Raw genomic sequence first — 17,727 nt, 5'->3', positions numbered from 1 at the left:
TGGATTCCCCAGCAGGAGGGAAGTCGGGAGCCCTTCCCGTGGCCTTGACAGTGGAGGGAGCCCCCCTTCCGGACGCATTTCCTCGGGTCCTCATGGTGCTGCCACAGGAGGCTTCCCATCTACTGGTTTCTTTCCAACGACACTGCAAGGTGGGCTAGGAGAGGACATAGCGGCTGGCTGGCTTCCCCATCGTACGGATTTTTTCACAGGCATGAGTGCAAGTCCACTCAAAGGCTGGGTGGACGTACATGCCAACCCGCACAGGTGTCTGCCTCACCTTCTTTCCTGCCCTCCGAGATGGTGGCCACTCAGAAGACATGGTTTGAATCCGAGGAGCGCCTCCCCTCCCTGGCACGTGTGCAAAGGAGCAGGGGCAGGGGCATCTTGTTTTCCTTGCTTAACTTGTGCCATACTGTTTCCTCGCAGCCCCCAGGAAAGCTATGACTTACTTCGGAGTAGACATAACAGTGGGCTGTAAGTCTGCAACCTTCAGCACACTTACTTGGAAGTAAGCCCCACTGAAGTTAATGGAGTGCTCTGAATCAACAGAGGACCTTGATTCTGAGCTCAATGGGGTGCGGGATCAGATCTGTCTCCTTCCATTGCAGGGCAGAATTTTACCCTCTTCTCCCTCCTGTCGAGAAATGTGCTCAAGCATTTACATGGCAGACATGTGGTTTGAATCTAGGAAGTCCTTCCTCAGCAAGCCCAGACACAGCGGGTTTTTCCTCTCTTGGAGAATTTCAGAGTGTGATCATGGTTCTCCTGTTCCATGGGCTGGAGAAAATACCACATTTTTTTGCGGTTGGGGAAAACCCCGGATAGGCCGGGGGGAAAGGCGGGAGATGCACTAGAGGATCCAATCATCACCTAAAGAGGCCGCAACCGTCCATGAGGGAGCCATCTCAGTAGCAGGATAAAAGCTCTGTGTGAAGAAGCCCTTCTGCTCCCCCTGCCACCCCGTGACATGTCTTCTCCTCCTATGATGTGATATGGGCACAGGAGAACATTCGCTCTCCATGGAGACCCACACGCTGGCAGCTGCCCTAACCAACGCTGTGGAGCTGCCTTCCCCACACTGGCAGCCTCTACTTGCATTGGACTACAGCTCCCATCAGCCCCTGCATGGCCAGCATTCTCTATCTGGATAATTTTACATATGTGTTCTTAGCTTATCTTCAGGACAACACAAGACCTGGCAATCCCCCTGTAGGTGCTGGTGAAGGGAGTGGAGCAGAAGACAATGAGCAGGCTCAGAAGCCATCTTCTTCTCAGCCAGAGCATTGCATCCCCATGATACTTTTCAACACGGACCGGCAGTGTTTCCCCAGGGTCTCAGGAAGGGGCTCTTTCCCAGCCCTGCCGGAGATGTTGGGGACTGGACTGTCTGGCCTTCTCTGCAACGCAGGGCCTCTCCGCTGAGCTGCAGCCCGTCTCGGTCAGTGGTTAATTGGGCAGTGCCTGGATGTTGCTTCCATGCTTAATACATCAGGAAAACAGTAGCGGCTTGCGCTCTGTATTCACGCGGGGGAGAGGAAGGCCTTCACCAAGCAAACTTCCCGAGCATTCTCCCTCCCCCTGGGCAGAGGGGCTCTTGTCTCAGCTGTGCAAGGGGAATGAGGAGGGGAGGAATCCAGATGCTATTCAGAGCAGGAAAGCGGCTCCTTGACCTCCTTCCTTACTTTGGTTGAATGCTCAGGAGGCTGGCAGGGGTTGGAGGTTCTAGTCTCAGCTGGCTAAGGGTAGGGATGTACGAAAATCACTTACCTTTTCGCAGCTTGGCTTTGCGGTGGGGGGGAGGCACTTCGCTTCTCCCCCCGAAGTTCAGGCAAGGGGGGGGAGTCGTCCTGCCTCGCCCAGCCAAAATTCAGGCCGGGGGGGAGGCGCCCCTCCTCGCCCGGCCGAAATTCAGGCTGGGGAGAAGCACCCCGTCTCCCCGGCCGCGAAACAAAAAGTGGAAAAAAAAAAACATGATAGGCTACATAACGATTAACGTAGCCTATCATGGCTAGATTTCCAAAGTCAGCCATGATAGGCTACGTTAATCATCATGTATATTTTGGCCACCTAATGCGAAGAGAAAACTCCCTGGAAAAGACCCTGATGCTGGGAAAGACTGAAGGCAAAAGGAGAAGGGGACGGCAGAGGATGAGATGGCTAGATAGCATCACGGATGCAATGAATATGAACTTGAGCACGCTCCGGGAGAGAGCGCAGGACAGGAAGGCCTGGCGTGCTATGGTCCATGGGGTCACGAAGAGTCGGACACGACTGAACGACTGAACAACAACAACAACAGCCTATCACGGGTGACTTTGGGGGGGAAAAAAAAAGCGCCTACACAAATGTCGGCGCCCCATGGGCGCAGGCATTTGCGTTCCTTATTTTGGCACGTCTAGTCTACGTAAAGATTTACGTAGACTACGGCGAAAATAAGGGCAACGCAAGTATCAGCCCAAAGGCCTCGTGCAGCTACTTGCTTCTTTCCTCCAGAATGGGTTTTTGTGGAGGGAAAAATAACACAGACGCAAAACAAAAGAGGGTTACAAGTAGAAGATGGTGATGTCTAAAAACCTTCTCAAACCCTGTGAATGAGGCCTGGCAATTGCGTACTGACAGCCTTCTTGGGTGGCAGTTTGGAGACCCCGATTCAATAGCATTCAGTTCTCTTCATGGTCCTATCACTTTATAAAGAGAAGTCTTTATTTATTTATTTATTATTAAATTTATTAATCGCCCATCTGGCTGGTCACCCAGCCACTCTGGGCGATGTACAACAAACAATAAAAACAGTTTAAAACAATGTTGTTGTTCTGTTCATTTGATAATATAAGATCGAGCTGTATTTTCAAATCTCCTCAAACCATTTTGATAAAGAATGGTCAGGCTGGGTCAGATATGTTAGAACATGATCTGCAGAAAATGTGGCTTTTATCTGACTCGTACTTATCTTGGTACCGTGTATGTGGGGTAAGCGGTGGAATGCAATAGCAGGTGGTCTGATGCCGAGGGAAACCAATAATGGTAAAAGGGAACAATCCTGTCTTCTCATTGGTTCTTTGTTCATTAAAATATCTGGTGCTGAATATACAGCTTTAACAAATTGGGATGAAGTTCCCATAACATGAAATAAACCAACAAAGAAACAAGAAAACATTCCACTCAGTCAAATGCCTTAAATGGTTTTTTAACAATTTGCCTGTTAACAAAAAATTCTAGCAAGTGGTTAATCCACATAAAAAATTGGGCTGCAGATTGTTATGTGCAGGCACCCCAACTCTGAACAGTGAGAAGTTTCAGGGGTTCCAGCACTTAAGCATGGTTCATTTTCCATAGAAGGAGACCTCTGTGATTGACATTTTATTCCTGCATGAATACGGGGTAAGCATAAGGTGATGAACCATAACATTAGCAATCCAACAGGTAGGGATGTACGAAAGTCACTTACCTTTCGTGGATTCTGTTTATGGTTGGGGGGGAGGCGTTCCGTCCCTCCCCCAGGAATCCTCGCCGGGGGAGGAGGCGCTCCGTTCCTTCCCCCGCCGGAATCCTGGCCAGCCGGCTGTGCTCCGCAGGGATTCTGTGGAGCCGCAGGCTGGCTCCGCCAGCAGCCGGACATCCGGCCGCTGGCTAGCAGGGACGCCAATGGCGGCAGCCGTAGCTGCCGCTGTTTGCATCCCTGCAGTCAGCCGTGATAGGCTACGTAAAGATTTATGTAGCCTATCACGTTGTTTTTTTTTAACTGGAAATGGCGGCGGCGGCAGCCGGTCAGAAGACCAGCCGCCGCAGCCGCTGCTGCTGCACTGCCGCCAGAGCAGCCACCTGAGCCGCCACCACCAGGAAGATCCACCCCAGGTAAGTCTCGTCCCAGGGGGGCGGGGGGGCCAGGCCGTTCCGCCACCGATTTCGGGGGGCCGAATGCGTTGGCATTCGGCCTCCCAGAGATCCGTGGCAGAATTTTCGTACATCTCTACCAACAGGGCCCAGTTCCCCTTCCAATGTCCAGGGGAACCTGGGATGTCAGAGAATTCCGCCTCGGATCTCGGTGAAGCCAAATGCCAGTGCATTCGGCCCCCCAAACACCATGGTGGAATGGCCTGCCACCCCCCCGCCACCCCGCGGATCCACCCCGGGACAAGACTTACCTGTGGCGGATCTTCCGGGCGGCGGCTGTGGCAGCGGCGGCTATGGCGGCTGGTCTTCTGACCAGCTACCTCCGCCGCCATTTCCAGTCTTGTAAAAAAAAAAAAAGACGTGATAGGCTATGTAAAGATTTACGTAGCCTATCATGGCTAGGTGTAAGAAAAAAAACCATGACTTGATAGGCTACGTAAATCTTTACGTAGCCTATCATGGCTGAGTGGGTAAAAAAAAAAAATGCATACACAAATGGCGGCGGCTATGGCCGCCGCCATTTGCTTTCCTTATTTTTAGCCATCTTAGTCTACGTAAATATTTACGTAGACTATGATGGCGAAAATAAAGGGGAATGCAAATAGCGTAGCGGGCGCTATTTGCGTCCCTTTTTGATTCGCCGTTTTAGCCTACGTAAAGATTTACGTAGGCTAAAACGGTGAATCAAAAAGGGATGCAAAACCATACGCGGGTTTGTTTGTTTTTCCCCCCAGAGCCCTCTATGGCCAGAAATTCGGCTGCGGACGGCTCTGGGCTGGGTTGGGCCTGGCCGGCTGCTCCGTGGAACTGCTGCGGAGCAGAGCCGGCCATCGAGGATTCCGGGGGGGAGGAACGGATCGACTCCCCCCCATCAAGGATTCCGGGGGGAGAGACGGAGCGCCTCCCCCCCATTGAGGATTCCAGGGGGAGGGACGGAATGCCTCCCCCCCCACCATCAACATAATCCGCAAAAGGTACGTCACTTTTATACATCCCTAAGGGGAACCTCTGAGTACAACAGGATTTACTGCATAAAGCAAAGTCAACCCTCTACCTCTTTTTCAGATCCCCCTATGGCACAGACTGTCCTAGACACACATGAGCTTCCCTGGTTTCTATTCTCACACCAAAGGCAATCAGGATATTCCTCAGGGAGAGAGAAAGAGAACAGTCGCCCTCCTCCAGAAGAGTCCAGTGAGGGGAAAGAAAAAATGAGTCGCGCCACGTCTGCCCACCAACAATGTCTTGGCCCATCCCATCTCCCATTGAAACACACCAACAGAAGGCTGCGGGCTATCATCTGTCCTTTGTCGTGTGATTAAGAGGGCTTGCCTCCAGGCATCTACTCTGCCTAAGGAAATCTTAGAACCAAGACTTACACAGTTGGGTGGGATTTTGAATCTCTTTGCGCTCAGAGTCTTTGGGCGATAAAGTACCCCCAAAAGTCATTCAGACCAACCCCAACCCTATAAATAATATTAAAGCCCTCCAGAACTTTAAGCTAACAAACAAAACACCATTCCTCCCAGTCAGTATAAAAATATACAGCAATACAGAAGTCACCTAGAAGGTTTTATTTTAAAATAAAACAAATTGGGATCACAATAAATCATGTGAGAACAAATAGGAGGCTGAATTGTGATTGACTGACTGTAAAATGAATTAGCAGGAAGTTTTTTTAAAACAATGTATTGAAATCACAGTTTCCTCTCCTTATTAGGTGATCTTTATTACCTTATTAGGAGCGCCACCATTTGCGTTCCTTAGTTTGGCACGTCTAGTCTACGTAAAGATTTGAGTCCCTTTGGTGCTCAAGTAGGCGGGCACAGAAGAGACCCAAACACTGCAAAACCCCAGCATGCTGAAGGTGATAAACTGGGCTTCACTGAAGCTGTCGGGCAGCTTCCTTGCTAGGAAAGCCACCATGAAGCTAACAAGAGACAGGAAACCCATGTAATCCAAGACCGTGTAAAACATGGTGACTGAGCCTTCATTGCATTCCATGACGATCTCTCCAGGCAGGGAATGGAAGTTTACGTTAAGGAATGGTGGAGAGGTCATCAGCCAGAAAATGCAGATCACAGCTTGGATGAGGGGGCAGGCCAGGACAATGGCGTTTGTCAGTTGTCTCCCCAAGAGTTTTCTGGCCATGTTTGCTGGCTTGGTGGCCATGAAGGCCAGAACTACCGTGACAGTTTTTGCAAAAATGGAAGAAATCACAACAGAGAAGATGATGCTGAAAACAGTTTGTCGCAGAAGACAGGTGAGCTTTGTGGGTTGGCCAATGACCAGGAAGAAGCAGGGGAAGCAGAGCAGGAGGGAGATGAGGAGGACATAAGTGAGGTCTCGATTGTTGGCTTTGATGACTGGTGTGTTACGGTGTTGCGTGAAGGTTGCCAGTACTAGAGATGTGATCAAGGAGAGGAAAAGAGCTAGAGAAGCTAAAATTTGCCCCAGTGTCTCTTGATAGGAAAGGAAGTGGATCTTCTTGGAGATACACTGGTCTTGGTTCTTGTTTGGGTGTTGATCTTCTGCACATGAGGCACAGCGAGCTGCATCTGGAATGAGCAACCACGATTGAAATATCACAATCATGACACGATGTTCATTATGTGGAGCCTTGTTCAGCCCTCAAGGACAGGGATGGAAAGAGCCATTCTCTACCTTACTGTACACCTTTGATAATTTTCTGTTTAGGATTTGGCCATCAGAATACCCGAAACAGAAGAGGTACAAAACGCTACTTTTTCTCCCCACATGATCCCCCACCCCACCCCTAGGGATGTACAAATCCCCTACTTGCCAGTCTGGGGGGGTTCTGCAGGGGGAGGGATTCAACCCGTTCCTCCCCCCGGAATCCTCGCCAGCCGGCTCCGCTCCACCGCGACTCCACCGAGTGCTCAGTGCCGTTCCGTATCACTGAGCACTCACTGCAGGAAGGGATCCCGCCGCAAATGGCATCTGCTACGCCATTTGCGTCCCTGTTTTTTCACGCGATAGGCTACGCATTTGTATTTACATAGATATATGTGTCGCCTATCACGTGAAAAAACAGGGATGCAAATGGCATCCACCATGTAAATGGCGTCCAGGACCCTTCCTGCAGTGAGTGCTCAGTGATACGGCACAGCAATGGCAGCTGTCTCACTTCCTGTACAGAGCTGGCCGGCGAGGAGGATCCGGCTCCTCACGGGTCCGGTGAGAGGCAGAGGTAGGTGGACCCGTTCCGCCATGGACTCTGGAGGCCGGATTAAAAAAAATCCTGCCACGATGGAGTCCGTGGTGAGATATACTGCCATCCCTACCCACCCACCACACCTGTTCCTGTGGCATATGGCATGGTTCAGAGGTTCTCTTGAGATATGTTACCAGTATGAAGGCAATGCTGTGTTACCTGATGAACCATACATATAGAGAACCCTCTCAAAACCATCTTAGAGCAGGATTAATCCTTCACTCTCAAGATGGGTGATACCAGACTCTATGTCTTAAGAAACATCTCAGACAAGATTTTTTTTTTGTCTTTTTACTCCAAAGGTGTCAGCATAACAGCACTAAATGCAAGAGTTTCTTCATGCATGAATTCAAACATTTCAAGTATCCAGCATCATGAGAACTATGCACCAGACAGCCTCATATCAATCTCTGGGAAAATTCTAGGGATCTACGAAAGTCACTTACCGTTTTGAGAATTGTGGTTGTGGCGGGGGGGAGGCGCTCCATCCCTCCCCCTGGAATCCTCGACAGGGGGGGAGGCGCTCCGTTTCTCCCCCCCTCGGAATCCTCGATGGCTGGCTGTGCTCCGCGGCGGCTCCGCGGAGCCGCCGACCAGGGCCGTCTGCAGCCGGATTTCCAGCCGCGGAGGGCTCTGGGGAAAAAAAAAATGTGTACAGAAATGGTGGCTGCTATGGCCGCCACCATTTGCGTCCCTGATGCCCAGCAGCCGGATGTCTGGCTGCAGGCAGAGCCAGCTGGCGGCTCCACAGAATCCCAGCAGAGCGGAGCTAGCCAGGCAGTATTCCGGGGGGAGGGATGGAGCGCATCCCTCCCACCGCGAAGCATATCCGCGAAACAGTAAGTGACTTTCCTACATCCCTACCATGCGTTATTGTGTACACCTTTCTCCTTTCTCCTCTTAGTCGCCTTCTTTCCAAAGATAAACAATCCCAGATGTTGTAACTCCACGCTGCCTTGGAATGCGGGCGCAGAGGCCGGTTTCCGGGATCTAACCTATCCCTGGCCACCTAGCCGCTGACTAGTGGACATAGGATTGCACCCTTAGTGTCATCAGGATCTGGATTAGAATAGAGTTCTGAATAAAATTGCACCAAAAAAAAGCGGAAAAAAGGGGGACGCAGATAGCACCACTACACTATTTGTGTTCCCCTTTTTTTCACCGTAATAGTCTATGTAAATATTTACATAAGATAAAGCAGTGAAAAATAGGGAACATAAATGGTGGCCACCATAGCCGCTGCCATTTGTTAACGCATTTTTTTTTTTTTTGCCTGCCGTGATAGGCTACGTATTTATGTATCACGGCCCCCGCAGGGATGCCAAATTCTTGGCCATCACTAGTTCTCAGGGAACTGAACCATCCATGGCCACCTAGCTGCTGACTAGTGGCCATCAGATTGAGCCCTTGGTGACATCAGGATCTGGGTTAGAATACAGTTCTGAATAAAATTGCACAAATTGATTACTGATCTGTATAGTCCCAAAAACCAAAGACTTCCATTCTTCCATTCCATTCTACAAGTTCCATTCTTCTTTGTGAAAGAAGATGGTAATTTTTTGTCCCACCTGATTTGTTGTGTTTCATTTCCAGAAGTTTTATTTTGGACAAAAGTGTTTCTTTTTTTCGTGTTGAAATCCTCTGAATTGCTGTCAATCGGAGAAAGGTGGGGAAGTAGAGAAGGAATAAACAGGAGGCCGCGGTGGGCTATAGAGTCCTAAGGCGGTCTAAGAGGTTGGTTCCCGAGATCCAACCTATCCCTGGCCACCTAGCCACTGACTAGTGGCCATAGGATTGCACCCTTAGTGACATCAGGATCTGGATTAGAATACAGTTCTGAATAAAATTGCACAAATTGATTACTAATCCGTGTAGTCCCACAAACCAATGAATTTTGATTGCCTTTAATTGAGCAAATAATATTTCTTAGATTACAGCATTTCAGCTCATAGGCTAGCAATTTAGAGCTTCTATCCCCAAATACATAGAATTTTTGTTGAGGGCAAACGAGTGATGTCGAAATCTTACCTACTTCAAGAGCTTGACGTTCCATTCCTTTTTGTGAAAGAAGACGGTAATTTTTTGCCCCACTTGATTTTTTGTGTTTCATATCCAGGAGTTTTATTTCTGACAAAAGTGTTTCTTTTGAAACTATCTAAGAAAGTCCAAAATGGCTACAAGTAGGGATGTACGAAAGTCACTTACCTGAACCCGAAAGTTGATTCGCGGTGGAGGGGAGGCGCTCCGTCCCTCCCCCCAAAATTCTGGCTGGGGGGAAGGCGCCCCGTCCCTCCCCCCGAAATTCTGGCCGGGGGGAGGTGTGCCGTCCCTCCCGCCACGAATCCTGTCCTGCCAGGACGCAAATGGCGGCGGCTGTAGCTGCCGCCGTTTGCGTCCCTGCAGTCAGCCGTGATAGGCTACGTAAATATTTACGTAGCCTATCACAGCTGAGTGGGAAAAAAAAAAACGTGCATATGCAAATAGCGGCACCCATGGGCGCCGCCATTTGCGTACGCGCAGTTGTTGTTGTTTTTCCCCACTCAGCCATGATAGGCTACGTAAACATTTACATAGCCTATCGCAGTGTTTTTTAAAAATCTAGCCGTGGTAGGCTACATAAATCTTTACGTAGCCTATCATGGTTTTTTGTTTGTTTGTTTTTAACTTGGAAATGGCGGCGGTGGCAGCCGGTCAGAAGACCGGCCGCCACAGCTGCAGCTGCCGAACTGCCGCCAAACCACCGCCGGAGCCACTGCCACCAGGGACATTCGCATAAGGTAAGTCCCATCCCGGGGGGGTGGGGGGGGCAGACCATTTCTCCACCAATTTCGGGGGTCCGAATGTGCTGGCATTCGGCCTCCCCGAGATTTGTGGAGAAATTCTCTGACATCCCTAGCTACAAGCGATGACCAAACAAGTAGACTTGAAATAGATGACACTTTCAACAAAGACACGCAACTCTATAAATTATCCCAGCAATGATCCCTGTCAAGAATGAGTTAATAGAGTAGGAGCCATGAGGGCTGCTGGGGTGGTCCCGTATGCAGCAGCCCCCTGGAGGTTGGCTGTTTTCAGCTGTGTCTCATCCTGCAGCCCAAGGACATGATTTGCCCGGCTAGTTGGGAAAATGATAACAGCCGTGCCTGGTGGGAAGATGCAACATCTTTGGAGGGCGCAGTGGGGTGTCCCGGGCCTGGGTTTGGACTGGGTGCCTCGAACATGCCTTGGGTTGCTTTTGTTGTTGTTCAGTCGTTCAGTCGTGTCCGACTCTTCGTGACCCCATGGACCATAGCACGCCAGGCCTTCCTGTCCTGCGCTCTCTCCCGGAGCGTGCTCAAGTTCATATTCATTGCATCCGTGATGCTATCTAGCCATCTCATCCTCTGCCGTCCCCTTCTCCTTTTGCCTTCAGTCTTTCCCAGCATCAGGGTCTTTTCCAGGGAGTTTTTTCTTCGCATTAGGTGGCCAAAATATTGGAGCTTCAGCTTCATTATCTGTCCTTCCAATGAGCACTCAGGGTTGATTTCCTTTAGGATGGACTGATTTGACCTCCTTGCAGTCCAGGGGACTCGTAAGAGTCTTCTCCAGCACCACAGTTCGAAAGCATCAATTCTTCGGCGCTCAGCCTTCCTTATAGTCCAGCTCTCACAGCCATACATTACTACTGGGAAAACCATAGCTTTGATTAGATGGACCTTTGTCGGCAAGGTGATGTCTCTGCTTCTTACTATGCTGTCTAAGTTTGCCATAGCTTTCCTCCCAAGGAGCAAGCGTCTTTTAATTTCATGGCTACAGTCACCGTCTGCGGTGATCTTGGAGCCCAAGAAAGTAAAATCTGTCACTGCTTCCATTTCTTCCCCTTCTATATGCCAGGAAGTGATAGGGCCAGATGACATGATCTTAGTTTTTTTAATGTTGAGTTTCAAACCAGCTTTTGCACTCTCCTCTTTCACCCTCAACAAGAGGCTCTTGAGATCCTCTTCGCTTTCTGCCATTAGGGTGGTATCGTCTGCATATCGGAGGTTGTTGATAATTCTCCCGGCAATCTTAATTCCGACCTGTGATTCATCCAACCCGGCATTTCTCATGATGTACTCTGCATATAAGTTAAATAAGCAGCCTTGTCGTACTCCTTTCCCAATTTTGAACCACTCGGTTGTTCCATGTCTGGTTCTTACTGTTGCTTCTTGACCCTCGTACAGGTTTCTCAGGAGACGGGTAAGGTGGTCTGGTACTCCCATCACTTTCAGAATTTGCCACAGTTTGTTGTGATCCACACAATCAAAGGCTTTAGAGTAGTCAATGAAGCAGAAATAGACGTTTTTCTGGAATTCTCTTGCTTTCTCCATGATGCAGCGAATGTTGGCGATTTGATCTCTAGTTCCTCTGCCTCTTCGAAACCCAGCTTGTACTTCCGGTAGTTCTCGGTTCGCATACTGCTGAAGCCTAGCTTGTAGGATTTTGAGCATCACCTTGCTGGCATGTGAAATGAGCGCAATTGTGCGGTAGTTTGAACACTCTTTGGCGTTGCCCTTCTTTGGAATTGGAATGTAAACTGACCTTTTCCAGTCTTGTGGCCACAGGGGTGGGCATCTCTTCTTGGCCCTGATGGTATTAGGGTGTGCTGCTGGTCAGTGCTGATCCTGGGAGGCCCATACTTTCGTATGTATAGGATGGCCCAGCTAGCTTCACTGTTTTGCTCTTGAGATGTGTGCCGTGGTGTTTGGCATTTCTGGTTTTGCTTAGTGTTTTGTACCTTGCTTGTAATTTCTTGGACAACTGACCACCTCTCCCTCTTCCTTCCTCTTTGTTCCTTCCCCCAAAAACATTTTTACCCAACTTCCAGTTGGTGTGGTGTGTCCTGAATAACTTCAGTGCTGACTACAGTGCCTACTGGCTGGGAAGGGAGCTCCTGGGTTAATTCAGGGGAATCTGGTGGCCATGTGTGGCCTGATCTACCTTGCTGGGTTGTTGGGGTGAAAGCAGCAATCCTTCAAATTCCCTGAGAGAAAGCTACATATAAAGGATTTTGACAATGCATCACCATCCTATAAAAAAACACAGATTTACAGCACAGCCTTATAATGGAGACATCAACTCTAATCTATCACTACAGGAGGCAAGTGCCCCATTTGCACCCATACAATCGATCTTCCTTTTAAAATATAGATTCTCTTTGGTGGCAGTATGTTAACTTCTGCCGGTAGCTGCCTCGTGTTAGGACCAACTGACAAGGGGTTCTCTACCTGATCCTGAGCGACTAAATCCACGTCAGCCTTCATTAATGCTGTGCTACGTCTGTGGATAGCAGTTGTTTCAGGAGAACAAAATTCATTTAAATTTAAATACCTAAAGGCTTGCAGGTCTTCAGGGCTTGGTTGCTTTGTTAGCAGAGGGCTAACAAGAGGGCTCAACCAAGCAGAGGGCTGAGGGGTTTTTTGGAGCATAACCAGTTGACAGCTTCAAAGTAACTAGCTCCTTGGAGGACCGAAACATCTCCTGGGCTTGAATGTCAACTGAAAGGTTTGGAGAGTGCCTAATAGAAGGCAGATCTTGATGAACAACTAACGTTCGAAGCTTATTCTCCAGTGGTGAAAAAGAACTCACAAACTTACTGTGTTTGGAAGTCGGCAAGAGATCATGATCTCCAGGATGACTGATTCATTTAGATTTTCTCATTTAAAAATAAGATAAGTTATCTGTCAAGCTAGAATTGTAAAATGATACAACTAGCTGGAAGCAATGTTTCTAAAATGTTAAGACAATTATCAATATCAATAATGAGTAAAAACTGAAAACACAAGAAAAACTAAAAATCAGTATCTAAAAGCTCAGAATAAAATAATTTTTACCAGCCCACCTCAAACATCTTCATACATTTTACATTCCAGCTCTGCATGTATGGGTGTCACTGACATTCTTCATGACTGATCATACTGTGTTCTTGCTGCTAGTATCACTCCCAGTATCACTCTAGTATCATAATGTGTTCTTGCTGCTAGTATCACTGCTAGTATCACTCTAGTATCACTTGCAGTGTGATGGCATGATTTTTAAAAAAATTATATGGTTGAAAGATGTCTAGGAGCAATATAATGCCATACAGACAATGTTTAAGTCCACATCCAGTTGACTGGGAAAGAGCAAAAGCCCAGTGTGGAAAGGATCCTGTAGCTTAAGGAATAACTCAGCACATTTAACAATGTTATTGGCCTTCTTACACGTGTACTTGACAGGAAACTAAAGTAGCAGGGCATGTTTCAAAGTGATAGACACCCTAAAACCTATCCCAGGTTTTCCCCAAATGCAAAAAAAATGCAGTATTTTTTCCAGCCCATGGAACATCATGACCTTCATGTGAAATTCTCCCTTAGCGGAAGATACTGCTCTGTCTGCTTTCTGTGAGCATTTGTTTTCAGTTGTTGGGGACACCATCAGGATGACAGAGGCATTGAGGAGGGGAGTGGAGTTGCAGGGAATGAGATCCGAACAGATTTGACAAGTGGGGGGCAAGAACCACTCTGTCTGCCTTCTGTGGGTTTTTGGCTGCTGGGGGCACTGTCACAATGACAAAGGCATTGACAATGGGAACGGAGTTGCAGGGAAGGAGGCCCAAACAGATTTGATAGGTGGGGGGGGCAGGAATTGCTTGCCAATTGCGTCTCCTACCTCTGCATTTCTCAGTCGGAGGGAGAAGGGGGTAAAATGCCTCCCTGCAATGAAGGGAGACACATCTGATCCTCCATCACACCAAGCTCGGAAGCAATGTATCTCTTCTCCTAGCCCACCTTGCAAGGTCCTTGGGAAGCCAGAATAAATGGGCAGTGGAGCGGGGGAGAAAACCAGTCGAGGGGAAGCCTCCTGTGGAAGCACCATGAGGACCCAAGCAGATGCATCTGGAACGGGGTTCTCCACCTTCAAGGTCACGAGAAGGGCTTCTGACTTCCCTCCTGCTGGAAGGAGCAGAGGGATGGGCAGAGCCATCAGTCATATTACCGGATCCAAGGATCAGCCTTCTGTCCTGATTTTTCCGTGCAGCCATGAAGAGGGACAGAGCAGAGGGACGCGCTAGGAGAGGTGCCCGTATAGAGGGCCAGTCCAAATCCCAGAAAGGATCTGGTATCCAAAGGACCGGTTTGTAGTGGGATAAACTGCCAGGCATGAAGAGAGCCGACAGCTCTGTGCCTTCGAGAGCCAGGGCCCGCAGGAGAAGCCACCACCACCAGGGAAGAGGCGTGCCTGCTGCTGCTGGGCCTGCTGCTGCTGCTGCCTCTGCCACCACCACCAGGCCTTCCCTGTAGACTTCTGCCTGGCAGACCACCAGTCCCTGCAGGATCAGGCCCCCAGGTACTGAGCCAGCTGTGCTGCTCCACCTGCCCCTCCATGGAGGGGCTACATAAGCTGGCTGGCTGGCTGAGGTGGCCTGGGAGAGCCAGGGCCTGCAGGAGAAGCCACCACCACTGGGGAAGAGGCGGGCCTGCTGCCACCGCCACCGCCACCACCAGGTAGACTATGGCGAAAATAAGCCGCCGCCGTTTGCATCCCTGCAGTCAGGGATGAGTAAAAACAAAAACAAAAAACCACGTGTAAAAAACCATTTGCGTTCCTTATTTTGGCATGTCTAGTCGTAGACTACGGCGAAAATAAGGGGAACGCAAATAGCATAGCATCTATGCTGTTTGCGTTCCCCTTATTTTCGCCATAGTCTACATAAATGTTTACGTAGACTAGACGTGCCAAAATAAGAAACGCAAATAGCGGCACCCATGGGCGCCGTCATTTGCGTATGCCCAGTTTTTTGTTTTTGTTTTTACTCAGCTGTGATAGGCTACGTAAACATTTACGTAGCCTATCACGGCTGAATGCAGGGATGCAAATGGTGGCGCCTATGGCCGCTGCCATTTGCGGCCCAGCCAGCCAGGATTCAGGGGTGGAGGGACGGAGCACCTCCCCCCCGGCCAGGATTTTGGGGGGGAGGGATGGAGCACCTCCCCCCCCAGCCAGAATTTCAGGGGGGAGGGACAGAGCGCCTCCCCCCCGCCAGAATTTCGGGGGGAGAGACGGAGCGCCTCCCCCCCACTGTGAATCAAATTTCGTTCAAGGTAAGTGACTTTCGTACATCCTTACCAGACAGCCTCACATCAATCCCTGGGAAAATTCTGAAACAGTTGAAAAAAACAATCCAGCTGTAAGCACCTTGAAAACAATGACTACTCGAAAACAGTGATTACTTGAAGCCAACATGGATTTGTCAAGAACAAGTCCTGCCAGACAACTCTGATCTCATTTTTTGATCCAGTAACCTCCCTTGTGGACTGTGGGAATGCTGTGGACATCATATACGGTACCTCGACTTCAGCAAAGCTTTCGACAAAGTGCCCCATATTATCCTGATGAGCAAACTAGCTAAAAGTGAGCTAGATGAAGCAACGATCAGGTGGATCCACAGTTGGCTACAGAATCGGACTCAAAGAGTGCTTCTCAATGGGATCTTCTCCAACTGGGGAGAGGTCACGAGCAGGGTACCGCAGGGCTCAGTCCGGGGCCCAGTGCTCTTCAGTATTGTCATTAATGACTTGGAGGAGGAGGTGCAGGGAATGCTGATCACATTTGCAGATGACACAAAATTGGGCCAGATAGCTAATGAATTGGAGGACAGGAACAGAATTCAAAGTGATCTTGGAAGATTTCTTTGATATCACCCTGTCCTGTGAGCTTGTCTCCTTATTAAATATCTTGCTGTATTTACCATCTGGCCCAGTTATGCAGCTAATTGTTTTACGGTACTCTCTTTAATGATGCTAAGTGAAACACACTACTATACTTTTAACATGGGCGCCTTCTTATCTGGATTTTTTCTTTACTGGTAAAAAGGTTCTAATGATCCATCTCTAATTGCCCAGCACTGCTATCTCTCAGATGGCAAACCCCAGAGATGAGACCCCTTCACTACTCATGAGTCAGAACGCTCAGCTGTGTTGCATTAGCCATTGGGATCTCATTTGTAATTCCAGAATTCTCTTGGAGGCATTGGAGTACAGAACTTCCTAACTGGGCAGCAGGGCTGAGATGATGCAGACAGGACAGTTTTGCCTGATCTGCCACAGTACCAGACTTGTGCTCAATACTCTGCAAGGAAGAAAATCACAAATTCTATAACTAGAAATGAAAACCTGGCAAATTTAAGAACTCAGTCATGCTCAGTCACCTGCAGTATCTTCTGAATGGGCAAGGATATAGGGAAAGTCCTATCCCTCATCATCTTAATATGACAAAATGTCCTCTGAGGAGCTGTGTTGGTGCAGAGGCTGGGGAACAGATTGCAAGAATCACTACAGATAAAAGGGAGAAACTGTCTGATATTGGAGAAGGGGCGGATGGACTCACCCGAGTCTGAGGCTGCTGGGCCCATGAGACGCTGCCCCTGCTGCCCACCCACCCAAGCCTGGCCACCTGAGCCCTGGTCCAGGAGTGCGCTGCAGCTGCCCACTCCCCCATTTGAGCCACCATTTTGATGCAGGACGGGGGCTCTAATTTCCATATATCTAGTATTGTGCACAACGGTGGCTGTAAAGGGCCATTTCCACAACAAGACAGGCCTCTAATGTTGTGGAAATGGCCCTTTCCAGCCACCATTGTGTGCAACATTAGATAACTGAAAGTCTAGAGCCCCCATCTTGCTCTAAAATGGCAGTTCGCTTGGAGGACAGGAAGCCCCCAGGCACAAGCAGATGGGTCCGGCACATCCCAGGGGCTCACCAAGCCGGGTTTGGGGGCGAGTGGGGCAGGGGACTACAACAGACTCTCAGACCCAGTTGGGCACGCACAGTATCCTTGCATTGGAGTAACGTCCTCCAGTTGACATAAGGATGACCAACCACCTGCCCTAATCAATGTTCTGTCCCAAACAGATTTTCTACTTTTGAGTATTAGTAATTTCCTGGGAGTCCTTCTTTTACTACTTGAATAGGTTTCTTGAGGATGTCATGAATACTTTGCACAGAAGTAAACAACAGAGGTATTTGTAGAGAAAATCATCCTAGGGGAAATGGCACTTGTCCCCTTGTCTATGACCTTCCCCCTGTCCCCACTTCACTCTTACCCCAGTAAGGTCTGCAGTTTTATATGGCTCTCAAAGTCGGAGGTACCTGTGGAGTTAGAAATCGTCCCTTCAGGACAATGGTCACATCTGTAGCAGCAAACCGGCTTCCCCTCTGGAACTCTTCTCCGGTGCCCTGGAGAGCACCGCTCCACACACCTCGCGACGGGCACCTCCTGAAAGGAAAAAGGCAAACGATAGAGGATTTCCACCTGGCAACAACTGCACTGAATGTAGCTACTCAACAGAGTCTCCCATTACATGATGGAGGGGATTATGAGTTCAGGGGGTGATGGGAAATACGTGGTATCGCTGCCTCTTATTACAAATGCAGTTTAGCAGAGACAGGCAAAGCAGAATGCGGGTTTGCCAGTCCCACAGTCACATGAAGGCTAAAGAACATATAGCAGCCATACTCTTCCTTTAGTTAAGAAATAGAACAGCTTTACTCACACGTCATCTTGCATGTAATGCATGCATAGCTTGCAGTTTCAAACCA

The sequence above is a fragment of the Heloderma suspectum genome, chromosome 6, assembly GCF_057233095.1.
Source record: "Heloderma suspectum isolate Gila_16-S chromosome 6, 16-S_ref, whole genome shotgun sequence".
Classification (NCBI taxonomy): Eukaryota; Metazoa; Chordata; class Lepidosauria; order Squamata; family Helodermatidae; genus Heloderma; species Heloderma suspectum.
The sequence above is the reverse complement of the archived record's forward strand: the minus strand, read 5'-3'. Positions refer to the sequence as shown.